Below are 15696 nucleotides of genomic sequence, written 5' to 3'. Positions count from 1 at the left end.
CACATAAACTAACCACTGTGTCATCTGGTATCTCACAGAAAGTACTTTAAATCCAGAATGTATTTTCAAGTAAACCAAAATGTTGCATTAAAATCTCATTAGCAGTACTGGTAAATGTTCTAAGTGTGTGAGCCTTATAGTCGTTACGTAACCGTGCAACTAACAAGCAAGAATGTACACACACAATAACACTGTGTCGTCTGTTCAGAATAACAATGCATTCGTAATTTCTGTTTAAATAAGTTCTCTTGGTTCTTGACTGGATATTTAACTTCAAACATTGTTGCATGGTAACAGTTTCTAAGTCTGACAATGAATACTAGAAATGTGAAGTGAAAAGTTTTATGGCAAAGACAAAGTTAAAAAGCAGATTATCTTTCAATAAACGGTTTTACATGTGAAATGTGGTGTAAACCTTTACTCTTCCTAGTACGCAGAGTTTCAGCTTCAGTGGAATTATCATGTGGTATATGGTACATCGGTAAAGAATGCTAAAATTTTTCTCAAGGTTAGCGTCTATGTAATTTTTCCCTGAGCCAGCCGGCGCACGTGGCTGCCTGCGGTGCGAGTCATTGTCTGTCTCTTTGTTGGCGTGCGTCGTTATTGGGATTAGGAGACCTAACTTCTACAAATTCACCTTGTCGAGAGTGCCCTGCTCTGTTTGAATCTCGCCAGTTCTGATGCAATTCAGGTCTGTCGTTTTGTCGGTAGTTTACATAGTTTCATGTTTGTCGGTCATGTGGGGGAGAATTTTTCCCGGAATTGTAACTGCGCGCTGAACTGTTGCGTCTGAAGTTAGTCTGTCTCCCTTGATAATAATTGTTTTTGTTCCCATATTGTCTGTTTCTATGGTAATCTCTGTCATATTCATTACTACGGACTATGTTACTATTATTACTCTGCCAGTGGTTGTGTCTGTTTTGGTCACGATTTGTGTTGTAAGAATAGACTTGTTGTGTCCAGTTATTGTTTCTGTCGACACGGAACTGTGACGTACGTGACCTGTAGTGATTGTTTTCCTGTTTCGCATCCCGCGACTGTCTGTGTCAATTTCTAATTCTTGTAAGAATCCCTGAAAAGCTTCAATGTCGTCTTTGCAACGTCCTGCAAAAATAATATATCATAAATGTTCAGGTAATTTGATTAAGCAAATGCGAATGAGTTCTGAGGGGCTGTATGGGTTTGAAAGATACTGATTCTTATGCAACATGTCTTCAAAATTTTTCATAAGACTGGAAAATTCAGATTGTTCGAAATGTTTCATCATTATGATGCTATGTTTTACTCGGTCTTGTGTAGCTTGAGACCAAAAAGCTGAGAGGAAGGCATGATAAAATTCTCCTTCACTGTGACAATCGTGAATGACCGATCGCATTCTTACAGATGGTTCATTCTCCAAGTAGCCACACATAAATTCTAACCTGTGCGCCAATGACCAGATGGGAGGAAAACAATGAGAGAATTGCTGGAGCCGCGGTTGTGGATGAATGTCGTTGCCAGAATTCTTAAATGTTTTAAATTTACGTGTAGTAGTGAACAGCTTATAGTCAAAATCATCATGTCGGTGAGTCGCATATCGGTTATTGTTACGTCGTTTCGGCGGTTCCACTTCAAAATTCGGTGTACCTTGCCAATTTCTTTCATAATTTCCGAAGTGCCCTGAGTTATCATTTTGTGGCTGTTCCGTATTTCTATGTCCCTCTTCCCGTATTGGAGCGCGAGTGTCCTCTGAAATACGTAATTCTTGTATTACCTGTGTCAGCTGATCTTGTACTTCCCGGATTTCTCTTTGGTGTTGCGTATTAATTTGATTCTGATTTTGTTTGAATTTCCTAATTTGTTCGCACTCTTCTGTGTCATTAAAGACTACCGGTTTTGTGTCATTCAGATTATCATCTACCTTCGTAGATAAATTATTTAGCTGATCCGAAAGTTCAACTACTTTCTCTGATAATGAACTAATTTCCTCCATGTGTCATTCTGAACCAATTCTCAGAGTATCTGCTGTGTCCTTTAAGTTTTCTTGAGTTTTTGCAAGTTGCGTAACCGAATCAGCAGATGCAACTGAGTCAATTTTAGCTTGCAAGGTGTCGTGATTTTCATGAACAATAGTTTGCAGTTCTTTTATGGCTGCTTCGTGATTCTGTAATGCATTTTCATGACGCGAAAAAATAGGTTGGAAATGCTCACAAATTTGTGTTTTTACGTCATTACAGACTTTTTGATATTTCATTTCAATGTTATGTAACTCAGTAGTTAAATCTTCACGTGTTTGTTCAAGCGCAGTGTGAAGATTTTGTTCCATTGCGTGTAACTGTTGCTGTGTTTGTCTCTGGTGTTGTTCCATTGTGTCTAACTTTTGAAGATTTTGTCCCATTTGTTTCTGATTTTGTTCAAGCGTTGTGTCTAACTTTTGTAGCCTTTGTCCCATTTGTTGCATTAACTGTAATAACAATGCATTGGTGTCTGAAACATGTTCCTCAGTGGTTTTCGGCAGTGAAGTTGCACCGGCAACATTCACATTTTGACAAGCAGAAAATGTGTCTTGACTTATTTGAGAAAATGGTGAGGACCCAAAACCTGAATCTACAGTATTTGCAAGACTGTGTCCTGTCATTTCGGATTCCTGAGGCGAACTGTTGCTGACCGATCGATCGATAATGCTCCCCTGTTCACTAATTGTTTCACTGTCTACGCCATTGTTTGCAGCCCGCTCCATTTCCCTATGCACAATTCCCAAATTACTACTTTGTACATTAGTTAATTCATTACTTGGTGACGCTAACACACTGCTTTCGTCTTCACTGTCATTTCTAAGTTTACTTTGGAGCCTAGTATTACGTTTTTCACACGCCATTATTGTCACAATATTTCACACGACAACACAGAAAAGCACAATTTGAAGAGCAAAAATAAGAAAACACATTAACATAGCCCTGAAAATAATATCTAGTTAATTGCAAGCGCAGCTGCGAAATACTTGGTGCAAATCTACATGCATGCCACAACAACAATGAAAGACTGCAACTACAAAGGAGATTCCCTCTACAATTACGCGCTAGCAATAAACAAAAGCTACACTAATTACACAAACTACAAGAAAAAAAAATCAGAAGATTCCAGTGAGGTATCCTGGCAGGGTCGCCATATGAAACGTCCCCTTAGAAAAATTATACTTGACTGTCCTTAAACTGACACACAGTATTTTTAGCGCAACGCAATCTGACTTTCAAAAATTCCTACAAAAGAATGGCCCTGACTAACATTAACCTATACCTTTCACAAATCACTTACCTCACAAAAATCTTCGTTAGTCAAACTACTGCAATACAGCGAGCGCCACTACTGCCAGCTAAATAAAAGATTCAAACTACTGAAGGCACTAACTACTGATACGCATAGTTAGCAAATGAAAGATTTTGATAGAGAACAAACAATGTATTTACCTTAATAGTGTTGAAAAATCATAATATACATAGCAGTTCATGACATCCAGTTTTACAAATTTCAAAACTCCGCCATTTCTCTCCCCACATCCACCACTGCTGGCGGCTCACCTCCAAATGCGCAACGCTACGCGCTGTTAACAGCCAACTGCCCAACACTACAATGGCAAATTCCAACAATGCCACACAGCCACAGACTGCACACAGCACAGCCAATGATTTTCATACAGAGCGCTACGTGGCGTTACCATTAAAAAAACCTAAACAGCTTACTTACAATGGCAACAAAATACGGCAAAAAGGCCAAAGTGGTGGGTGTCTTCGAATCTTCATTCTGCTCCATACATTGAACTCGCCTGGGCCTGATTACGTATCTGTCTCGCAGAATAACCGTTTTGTCGGAACACTGTCTTCAAATGTTGTAGTTCACTCGACAGGCTTTCAGGATCAGATACCACCTGTGGTGTACGAACTAACGTACGTATTGCACTAAGGCACTGTGCAGGATGATGGCAGCTTGTGGCCTGCAGATATAGATCTGTATGCGTTGGCTTGCGGTAGACGTTGTGTCCCAAGGTTCCATCTGCTTTCCTTCGTACCAAAACATCAAGAAAAGGTCTGTGTGATGTTAAGGTAGTCCCGTGGCCAGCAAGATCCCCAGGCCTGTCGCCGACAGATTGTGTGTGCGATCAGCTAGGTCGACAACTCCGCCACAAAGTCAGTATCAAGAAAGTCGACGACCAGTAACGACAGCTTACCTCAGGACAGGATACAACGCCTCGATGAAATCTTTCCAAATCGAATCAGCGCATGCATCCATGTCAGATGGGGTGAAACGTCATACTCATAAGTGTGCTCATAAAAGCCAAATTGTTTGTAAATTTGACTCGATATTGTAATCACTAAAATGACATAACATACCCTCTAAACCCACGAAGTTCCATTTCGTTCTTCCTTCCTATCAGGGTGCTTCACTTTTTTGTCGGGCATGCACTATCTTCTGATGCGATGATAGTGGTGGTCATAGTGGGAAAATCGGTATCCCGTTTTCCTTATTTTCTTGTATAGAGTGACTTACTGGTCGCAGTACCGATCACAAGAAAGGAGTAGCTGATTACATCAGCGACTGAATTTGAATCGTACAAACTAGTTGTGGAGTCTCTGACGCATATTATTTTGTTGCGGTGAAGGGGATCCAATGGGGCCGGCCGTGGTGGCCGAGCGGTTCTGGGTGCTTCAGTTTGGAACCGCGCGACCGCTGCTGTCGCAGGTTCGAATCCTGCCTCGGGCATGGATGTGTGTGATGTCCTTAGGTTAGTTAGGTTTAAGTAGTTCTAAGTTCTAGGCGACTGATGACCTCAGATGTTAAGTCCCATAGTGCTCAGAGCCATTTGAACCGTTTTTTTTTTATCCAATGGGTGTTAGACAAGTTATTTATTTGTATGTTATATGGGTCATAACTACTATTTGAGGTGGAACGTGTCGGGTCAGATCTACCGAGTCTAATACGCAGTCCAAGAATTTCTGTGGGCAACGGGATGCAGATGATAATAGTGGTGGTGTTTGTTCTATCGCGTCCTTCCCACTGTCCTTTCCACCGCCTTATACACTGAAGTGAAAGTCATGGGATAGCGATACGCACACATACAGGTGGCTGTAGCATCGCATACAGAAGGTAAAAAACGCCAGTACACTGGCGGAACTGTCATTCGTATTCAGGTGATTCATGTGGAAAGGTTTCCGACGTGATTATGGCCGCAATATTGAAATTAATAGACCCTGAACGCGGAATGGTAGTCGGAGCTAAACATGGGACATTTCGTTTCGGAAGTCGTTAGGGAATTAAATATTCCGAGAATACCAAATTTCTGGCATTACCTCTCACCATGGACAACGAAGTAGGTGACGGCCTTCACTTACTGGCCGAGAGCAATAGCGTTTGCTTAGAGTAGTCAGTGCTAATAGACAAGCAACACTGCATGAAATAACCGCAGAAATCAATGTGGGACGCACGACGGACGTATCCGTTAGAACAGTGCGGCGAAATTTGGCGTTGATGGGCTATGGCGGCAGGTGACCGACGCTAGTGGCCTTGCTAACAGCACGACATAGCCTACTACGCCTCTCCTAGGCTTCTGACCATGACAGCTGGACAGTAGACCGCTGAAAAACCGTGGCATGGTCAGGTGAGTCCCGAATTTAGTTTGAGCGAGGGATCGGGTGTGGCGCGGATCCTATGAAGTCACGGACCCTAGACGTCAGCAAGGCACTGTGCAAGCTGTTGGTGGCTCCATAGTGGTGTGAGCCGTGTTTGCTTGGAGTGCCCCAGGTCCTATGGTGCAACTGAACAGTTCATTGACTAGATACTATTATCTTCGGCAACTTTGGGGACCATTTGCATCCATTCATGGATTTCATGTTCCAAAACAACGATGGGATTTTTATGGATGAAAATTCGCCACATCACTGGGCCACACTTCTTCGTGATTGGTTTGAAGAACGTCTTGGATGATCTGGCCACTCAGATCGTCCGACATGAATCCTATCGAACATTTATGGGACATAATCGAGGGGTCAGTTCGTGCACAAAATCTTGCACAGCCAATACTCAAACAGTTATGGACGGCTGTAGAGGCAGCATGGCTCAGTAACTCTGCAGGGGACTTCCATCGACTTATTGAATCCATGCCACGTCGAGTTGCTGCATTACGCAGGACAAAAGCAGGTCCGACGCGATGTTAGGAGGTATCCCATGACTTTTATCACTTCATTGTAAGCTGTCACTTTGAGAGATGTGGTCAAACACAGTGAGATCGAGATAAGCACTCGATGTGCGCTGGCTGCATCCTTTTTGAGGAATAAGTTTCCTTTAATTTACATCTATAGTCACAAACTTTTTGTTAACAGATTACCAGTTCCGGTCTATAATGACCATCATCAGATCTGTTTTCTAAAAACAAAGTCCTTTTTGAGGAAGTCCGCGTACCCGTTTAGTTGGGTGCCTCGCTCCTATGGTACCCAGAGACAGTTAAGTCACATAGTGCTGTAACTGAACCACTTGCTGCATTACTTTTTAATAAGAGTTCCGGGGAAAGCGAGTTTTAACCACCCGTCCGACCATAAAGAATTATGTTTCCCTGATTTATCTTCGTGGATTCAAGGGGAATGCCGCGATGGAGCAATGTCTCTAAATCAAGTGCTGAAGGCATTCTCCAGAATGTTTTGAAGAAGAGAAAAGTGTGCGCAAAGTTTGACTAGGAGATCTCCACTCCTGGAGAAAAACAACGACACGTGGAAACTGCTGCGACTTGGCTGACATCCAACACACGGATAATTCTTTTCTAAAAAAATGGGGGGACGAGACTTGGTGCGTCACTGAGAGCCGATAGTACACTTACGAAGTCAGTTATGAGTTTCTCATCCCTGACTGACTAATGAGCTCTCTGTTGACAAGATGTTCAATTCTAACACTCCTTGTTTTCTCTGCAGTGCAGGAGAAACTAGCGTTGCATGTGATCGCAAGTGTTTTCTAAGGTTACGCAAACGTTATCTACGGACTAAACCACTGTAAGCGTGACTCGGGAAACCTTTGAAACGGTTCATAGATCCTTCGTTCGTCACGTGCTGGTTCATTATCACTGTAACCAACTTGACGTCGTTTTTCAAGGATTTCTTCGCGAAAGCCCAAGCATGCACCCCCTTTTCCACAGAATCGTTTCGCATAAAATTAACTATTTAATCCTCTCATTACCGTTAGGACGAAAGTGTCCCGCGATAGTTTATCAGACATCCAGTGGGAATTTTGTGCATGTTTCGGCTATATATCAAAGTCCTACTGGCGAAGGAAAGCCTGCTAATGGTTTGCAGAATTCATACGGTTATAGAATGCACTGTAAGTTGCACAATCTTCAAGTTTCGTTATTTACCGAATGCTCGCTACATGTCTCGCTCTTTATTATTCAATATGATAACCGTCTCACTTCTTATTTTCTTCTATGTGTTGAATTAACTGAAACTATTTAATTTTTATGTAAACTGAAGGTGGAGAAGGGAAGAGGGGAAACGAAAAGGAGGGGATCACTGCTGTCCGCTGAATCAGCGGCGACGAGTGAAAACGTGTACCGGACCGGGATTCGTACGCGGGATCGCTTGCTTGCTAAGGCAGTTGCGTTAACCACTGCACCATCGGGGACACAGCGTTATTGCAACTACGCGGACTATCTCACGCCTCAAGGCCGATTCACATTCCCATCGATAGCCGCGTATTCACGTATCTGCGCATTCGCACTGAAAATGGTTCAAATGGCTCTGAGCACTGTGGGAATTAACATCTGAGGTCTTCAGTCCCCTAGAACTTACAACTACTTAAACCTAATTAACCTAAGGACATCACACATATCCATTCCAGATGCAGGATTCGAACCTGCGACCGTAGCAGTCGCGCGGTTCCGGACTGAAGCGCCTAGAACCGCTGGACCACCGCGGCCAGCCATTCGCACTGAAGAAGGTGGATCCATTGCCCAGCTAGGCGAATCTATCATATGAACGTCCGAAAGAACAGACATCACACATTCATACAATATTTTTTACCTAAATCTTCTACTCAGGAAGGACGTACATGCTGGGACCTATCTACATGACAACCGCCAGTGAAACAGGAAGAAGGTGCTCTGGATGTGCTAAGAGAAAAAACAAAACTAGAACACAGAGGTAACGTACCATTGCCAAATTGGTTTGTGCAAAAACTGTTTCGCATCCAACAAGGGTAGGAAGATGGATGATAATGTCCCATGAAACACTCAAATTTGCGTGCAATGATAATAACTTCTCATTTGGAATAACCTACCGAATGCTAAATAGTTGTAATCGTAAATAGAATCCAAGTGATTTTCTGAAAATATATATCATAAATATACAGGATGATCATTCATTTTATTACCTGTGGAATATGTAGTTACCACGTCAAAATATCAGTGGGACACATATCTCCCACCCATCCTCGCGCTGGAAAACAAATCTGCAGAAAATATTATTTTCATATTGTTACTTTTGACTACGACATAAGTTAAAATAACCATACGCTAATGCCTTTCACTCCTAAAAAAACTGATAGTGAAAGGATTGTTCATCAATGATATGTAAGATAACTTAAACGTCCATTAGTTACAAAAGCTCGTGTGGATGGAGGTAATTATTAAATATCGCAACCATCGATGTAGTAACATGTTATCATATAGATCAGAAGCCTAATGAGACGTTTATTTTTAAGATGTCAGAATTAAACAATCGAAAAGAAACGAAGTTGACTTTTCTGTGAAGTGTATAACACACCCTTGGAACATACGACTGTTGCGAATGGCCTGTGGCTTAGGTGGTTGGGAAATACAAATATCACTTGACGTAATTTGCCTCAGTAATTACGCCTTGCTAACTAATGTGTATACTGATAGCCTCTAAACAAGCACTCGCAGGCAGTGGCGAGTAAGCGTTGGTAACCTGCAGGCAAGGTGACAGCTGCCGGGGTGCGCACAGCAAGATGGAGCTTTAGTTAAGGGGCTCTGGAACGCCCTATACTTGCAATGTTAAAATAACGCTTATAAATTACATCTTTCCTCACAAAGTATTTGAGGTAGGAAGTTGAACTTTTTACAGATTATTTATTGGAAAATGGGCTACAACTTAACACAGGGATTTTACAAAATTTTAGTTCAGTTATTAAAGATGATTTTTTTTCAATTGTAATGAAAATTCACAACATTTTTTTGCAATTTTTTATTTATATATTCAAAAATATACAGTTTTTTGGAAAAAGGCTGTGTTAAATTATGCAGAAGGTACTGTGTAACATTTACTGAAAGTTTGGAACAAATATGTTTGGAAGATCCTTAGAAAACATGTAATTAGTATGAGAAAATAAAAGTTTTGGGAGTCGAGCGACAAAGATTGGATTAAATTTTTAGTGCATTCCAGGTCCATAGGATGGATTATCTTCATCCTCTGCAAACTCCTCCTCCAGCTTCCTCTTGTTCCTCCTCCTGTTTACTCTTGCTTGTATTTCTAGACTCTTTACAGCCCTGTCTGCAGCCCGAAGGCTCCTTGTCTAAAGCAAGCATCGCTCGTTGTTGTGTTCGTAGATTTTGCTACCATTTTCTTCAGTTGCAGTTACTGCAACACTGTTCCAAAAGGTGGTCATGTATGAACACTTATCACATTTCAGTTGTATTTCACTAGCAAGTCCTACGTGCTTTATTATGGAGAGTTCCAGACCAACTTCACTACAATGAATACATCTTACACAGTTTGAAAAAATTCCTTTGAGAACCGACATATCAAATATTACATTCACATCCGATTCGCCCATAAAACATTCATAGTTTTCACTCATTGAACCAAGCTTCTTCTGTGAAGTATTTTCTTTCCCACTTTGACTGCTATGGGCAGGTGTACTTGAGAGGTTAGGTTCACTCACTTGGTTATCGTCTTTATTGTTTACAGTAATAACACATACCTTTGGCTTTCCAACATTTCTCCTTTTCTTAAAAGCCTTCAGAGGATTTCTAATAACTTTACTTTTACTCATTATTATACTTCAACAAAACAGAGACTCAAGAAACAGAATTAATTACGAATATTTTCGAGATAACGACAGAGTAAATAAACATGAAACAATCGACTATCACACCAGCGATATATATTGAACCATCACAGGTTAGCCACAACACATACTTTATCTCACATCACTAAAATGTACCTGATGAACACGGACGTTACCGAGCGGGGTGGCGCAGTGGTTAGACACTGGACTCGCATTCGGGAGGACGACGGTTCGATCCCGCGTCCGGCCGTCCTGATTTAGGTTTTCCGTGATTTCCCTAAATCACTCCAGGCAAATGCCGGGATGGTTCCTCTGAAAGGGCACGGCCGACTTCCTTCCCAATCCTTCCCTAATCCGATGAGACCGATGACCACGTTGTCTGGTCTCCTTCCCCAAACCAACCAACCAACCAACACGGACGTTAATAATAACACCATTTGACAGCAGTTTAACAGCGCCACAGTGGGTCACGCCCATGTAGAACACATTTCAAAAAAAAATTTAAAAATAGTTGCAGTCTTCGGAATTGAATAAATTATATATCTATTAAAAGGTAATAGTCTGCAGATTCAGAAAACGCAAAAAAGTAAAAATTGAACTTTTCATGATTTTGAGCCTTTCCGGAGGCCCTTAAGGCGACGGACTAGCATTCAGAGGGAAGCGAGCTTGAGACACCCATCCGACCATAAAGAACTATGTTTTCTCTGATTTATCTTCGTGGATTCAAGGGGAATACCGCAATGGAGCAATGTCTCTAAGCCAAGTGTTGAAGACATTCTCCGGAATCTTTGACCCGTAGATCGCGACTCCTGGTCAAAAGCAACGACGCGTGGAAGCCTGCCGCGGCTTGGCTGAAATGCAAAACACGGATAATTCTTATCTAAAAAAAAAAAAGGGGTGGGGAACGAGACTTGGTGTTATCAATAAAACCGACCACAAAACGGCAAACTGCAGAAATCCACATGAAGGCTCGACGCTTTGATGACATAATCGACATTCACGTGAATTCGAGTTCAACAACGGCGCAAAGACAACATCGCTGACAGTGTCACGTGGTTCCATGTACGTTCCGTACGTTGCACTCAAGTGGGAAGAGACTATATAGAACACCTGAAGCATTAAAAACCACTACCTTAATGTTTTTTTTTATTTTCTGCTCATCCAGTCTCGCGTTCGGCCATCCTGATTTAGGTTTTCCGTGCTTTCCCTAAATCGCTCCAGGCATATGCCGGGATGGTTCCTTTGAAGGGGCACGGCCGACTTCCTTCCCCGTCCTTCCCTAACCCGATGAGACCGATGACCTCGCTGCCTGGTCTTCTCCCCCAAACAACCCAATCATCCAGTCTCGGAACTTTTTTAATTATCCGAAGCGAAAAAGATTAGTGGACATGGACTCCAAAATGCAATCCTTAAGAGCTATGAACACTTCTTGATCTTCGATACTGTGAAAAAAAAACTCTTCTACTGCAAATTGTTTGCTTTCCATGTTTTAAGAGGTGGTACTGTGAAACAACTCTAGAAAAAATTTTCCAGTAAATATATGCTACAAAATGCTTATACCTTAAGAGGTACGAGCACTTGTTCATCTTCGCTACTGTGAAACATGTCTACTCAATAAATGCCCATAGCTCTTAAGGTACACATTTTAGAGCCCATGTTTACTAGACAATTTTTTCTTGGTTTAGTCCATACTAATTCCTCCCAAAATACGGAGAGCAAAGAGCTTGCAGTAGAACAGTTCCACCGTCAGAGGTAGCAGAACGAGTTTTCCGGAGGAGGGTCCCTTAACTCAGATTGGTATATCTATCCTTCTCCAGCATAGCATACTTTAAAGTTTAAAACAATAGAAACTCTAGGTTGGACTATCAACAATATTAGGAAAAGGGCAGATTGCCACTCGCTGTAAAAATGAACTTCAGGTTGAGAATCAACAATATTAGGAAAAGGATACATTGCCATTCACGGTAAAGATGACATGTTGAGTTGCAGACAGGCACAACGGACAGACTGTTACACATTATAGCTTTCGGCCAAAGCCTTCTTCAGCAAAGAAGACACGGACACACACACACACACACACACACACACACACACACACACACAGTACTTTTGTTGTGCCTGTCTGCAGCTCAACGGGTTATCTATACGGTGAGTAGCAGTCTGTCCTCCTCCTGATATTGTTGATGCACCCTAAAGTTTGTAGCATCGTCACGGAATTACCCTACATAAGTGGAAAGCAGTTAAAGGGCTAAGACCCTTCGAAGAGTGGAAGGCGGCAGCAAGATGTACTGCTGTTGGCGCCCAGTGAGAACAGCTAGAGGCGGTCGTAGCGCTTTATCTCCTCCGGGCAGACAGCTTACGTAAGAGCTCGTGACTCGCCGGTTGGACGCATGCCGAAGCAAGTCAACGCGCGGCTTCACGGGCTCTGTTTTAGCTGCACGGACGTCTGCGCGGGTATTCATAGCCGGCACTGCTGGCGCTTGGCCCGCTGAGGAAGGAAGGAAGGAAGAAAGGCTAGAGGGCAGCCAGCGTCCTGTCGGTGTCAGGGTCGATAGGGTCAGGTCGCTCACTGAGATGCACGTGCGCGGCTGTAGTCATCAACCGTTGTCTGCCTTCTCCCATCGCTCTGAATTCCGTCAATAGCAGACAGGATTCAGCCTTCTGTACACGGAAAACTGTTGTATTCGATTCGAAGAAGTTTGTCCATGGACTTTTCGTTTTCTGCGGCGACAGCTACGTATAATTTGGTTTCGTTCAAGTCGCAACACGTTGAGCTGAAACTCGAGCTTGCGATACACTGCCCTCGTCGTGAAGAACCTGACTGTCTTCCGGGACCAATGTGTGTGTCCTATATGAAGGGCTTGTTTCAATAGTGGTGCAAGTCCATTTTTGTTCATATTGAGATACAAAGTCCTAAACTTAAATGAGCGCTGAAAAATCTGCAGTTGAGATACCAGAAATACTCAAGCATATGGCTTCTTGCTAGAGATAAACCTTTCTTCCTATTTGTTTGTCTCTTTAATTCCAGAAGCATTATAGACAGAAAAGTGGAGGTAATGAACTTGTACCACTATTGAAATAAGCCCTTCACATAAGAGTGATCTGGATCACTATTCGTGAAATCAGGTCACTTGCGGTGATATTACTTCCTCAGCAATATCGACGCATTAACTTAACGAACGGACGTACAATCATGTTTGAAGATACCACTATCTTATCTCTTCATCTTCATCCACATGATTAATCTGTAATTCATAATTAGGTGCTTGGCACAAGGTTCATCGAAGCACCTGCAATCTATTTATTTCTTTACCGTTCCATTCTCGAACAGCGCGCTGGAAAAACGAACACTTAAATCTTTGAGAGCTCTGGTTTCTCTTAATTTATTAATATGACTATTTCTCCCTATGTAGGCGGGCGCATCAACAAATTTTCGCATTCGGACGAGAGAGTTGGTGATTGAAATTTCGTGAAAAGGTCCTGCGGCAGCAAAAAATACCTTTACTTTGATGATTACAACCCCAACTCACGCATCGTGGCACTCTCTCCTCCGTTTCGCGACAATACAAAACGGGCTGCTGTTCTTTGAACTTTATCGGTGTTCTCCGTCAATCTTATCTGATACGAATTCCACACCGCACATCGATACTCGAGAAGACGGATAAGCGTAGTGCAGGCAGTCTCTTCAGTAGACCTGCTGCATCTTCTAACTTTTCTGCCAATAGAAAGCAGTCTTTGGTTAGTTTCTCCTGAACATTATCTATGTGATCGTTCCAGCTTAAGTTATTCGCAACTGTAATACCTAAGTATCACAGCCTTTAAGATTTGTGTAGTTTAACGTGGAACCGAAATCCAGCGGGTTACTTCTAATACTTATTTGGAGGCCATCACACTTCTCATTGTGAGAGTCAACTTCCACTTTTCGCATCGTACTGGTATCTTGTCTAAATCATTTTGCAGTTGGTTCTGATCATCTGATGACTTTACGAGACCGTTAATGACAGCATCATCTGTAACTTCCTGGCAGATTAAAACTGTGTGCCCGACCGAGTCTCGAACTCGGGACCTTTGCCTTTCGCGGGCAAGTGCTCTACCATCTGACCTATCGAAGCACGACTTACGCCCGGTACTCACAGCTTTACTTCTGCCAGTATCTCGCCTCCTACTTTCTAAACTTTACAGAAGCTCTCCTGAACAAATAGAAAATAAATTCACGGCCTAAGATGAAAAACTTCATATCATTGATTCCACAAAACAGACTCACGCCCGGTACTCACAGCTTTACTTCTGCCAGTATCTCGTCTCCTACCTTCCAAACTTTACAGAAGCTCTCCTGCGAACCTTGCAGAACTAGCACTCCTGAAAGAAAGGATAATGCGGAGACATGGCTTAGCCACAGCCTGGGGGATGTTTCCAGAATGAGATTTTCACTCTGCAGCGGAGTGAGCCACATCCTCCAGGCTGTGGCTAAGCCATGTCTCCGCATTATCCTTTCTTTCAGGAGTGCTAGTTCTGCAAGGTTCGCAGGAGAGCTTCTGTAAAGTTTGGAAGGTAGGAGACGAGATACTGGCAGAAGTAAAGCTGTGAGTACAGGCGGTGAGTCGTGCTTCGGTAGCTCAGATGGTAGAGCACTTGCCCGCGAAAGGCAAAGGTCCCGAGTTCGAGTCTCGGTCGGGCGCACAGTTTTAATCTCAAAAATGGTTCAAATGGCTCTGAGCACTATGGGACTCAACTGCTGAGGTCATTAGTCCCCTAGAACTTAGAACTAGTTAAACCTAACTAACCTAAGGACATCACAAACATCCATGCCCGAGGCAGGATTCGAACCTGCGACCGTAGCGGTCTTGTGGTTCCAGACTGCAGCGCCTTTAACCGCACGGCCACTTCGGCCGGCAGTTTTAATCTGCCAGGAAGTTTCATATCAGCGCACACTCCGCTGCAGAGTGAAAATCTCATTCTAGAATCATCTGTAATCAATCTGAGATGCCAGCGAGATTGTTTCCTAAATCGTTTATGTAGATTAGGAACAGCAGAGGGCCTATAAGACTCACTTGGAAAGGCTAGATATAACTTATCTTTTAATCGATGACTTTCCGTCAATTACAACGAATTGTGACCTTTCTGCCAGGAAATCATGAACAAAGTCACACAACTGAGACGACATTGCATAGGCATGCAATTTGATTTTAATTGTCTTGCGAGGAACAGTGTCAAAAGCCTTCTTGAAATCAATCTGTGGAATCAATTTGAGATGCCGACTTTTAACGATCAGCAGTTGACGGACGGCGGCCCTTACTGTAGCAGATCTGTTGTCGGCTCGTAACATACTAATTTATTTAGGTTACCAATTAATAATAAGCTGGAGACATGTGCGGTCCGAGGTGCGCCCCACAGTATCTGTATTGGCTCTTGAGCAGAAAAGTTCCAGGAGCACTGCTCTGGAAGATCCTCTGATCTCTAACCAAACATTCGTTTTGAAATTCTGTATGTAGATTTTCGCGAGATGATCGGAATGCACTTACGGGGCATGTCTGCTAGTTGAGATTGTTCCCTCCTACGGGATTTCAACACATGATTTCCACAGTTAACACATCTCCTGCTACAGCCATTCGAAAAATCTCCAGAGAAGAACATTCCAGACGGATTGGATCGGAA

Source organism: Schistocerca serialis, chromosome 2, assembly GCF_023864345.2.
Source record: "Schistocerca serialis cubense isolate TAMUIC-IGC-003099 chromosome 2, iqSchSeri2.2, whole genome shotgun sequence".
NCBI classification, from domain to species: Eukaryota; Metazoa; Arthropoda; class Insecta; order Orthoptera; family Acrididae; genus Schistocerca; species Schistocerca serialis.
Note: the sequence above shows the minus strand (reverse complement) of the source record.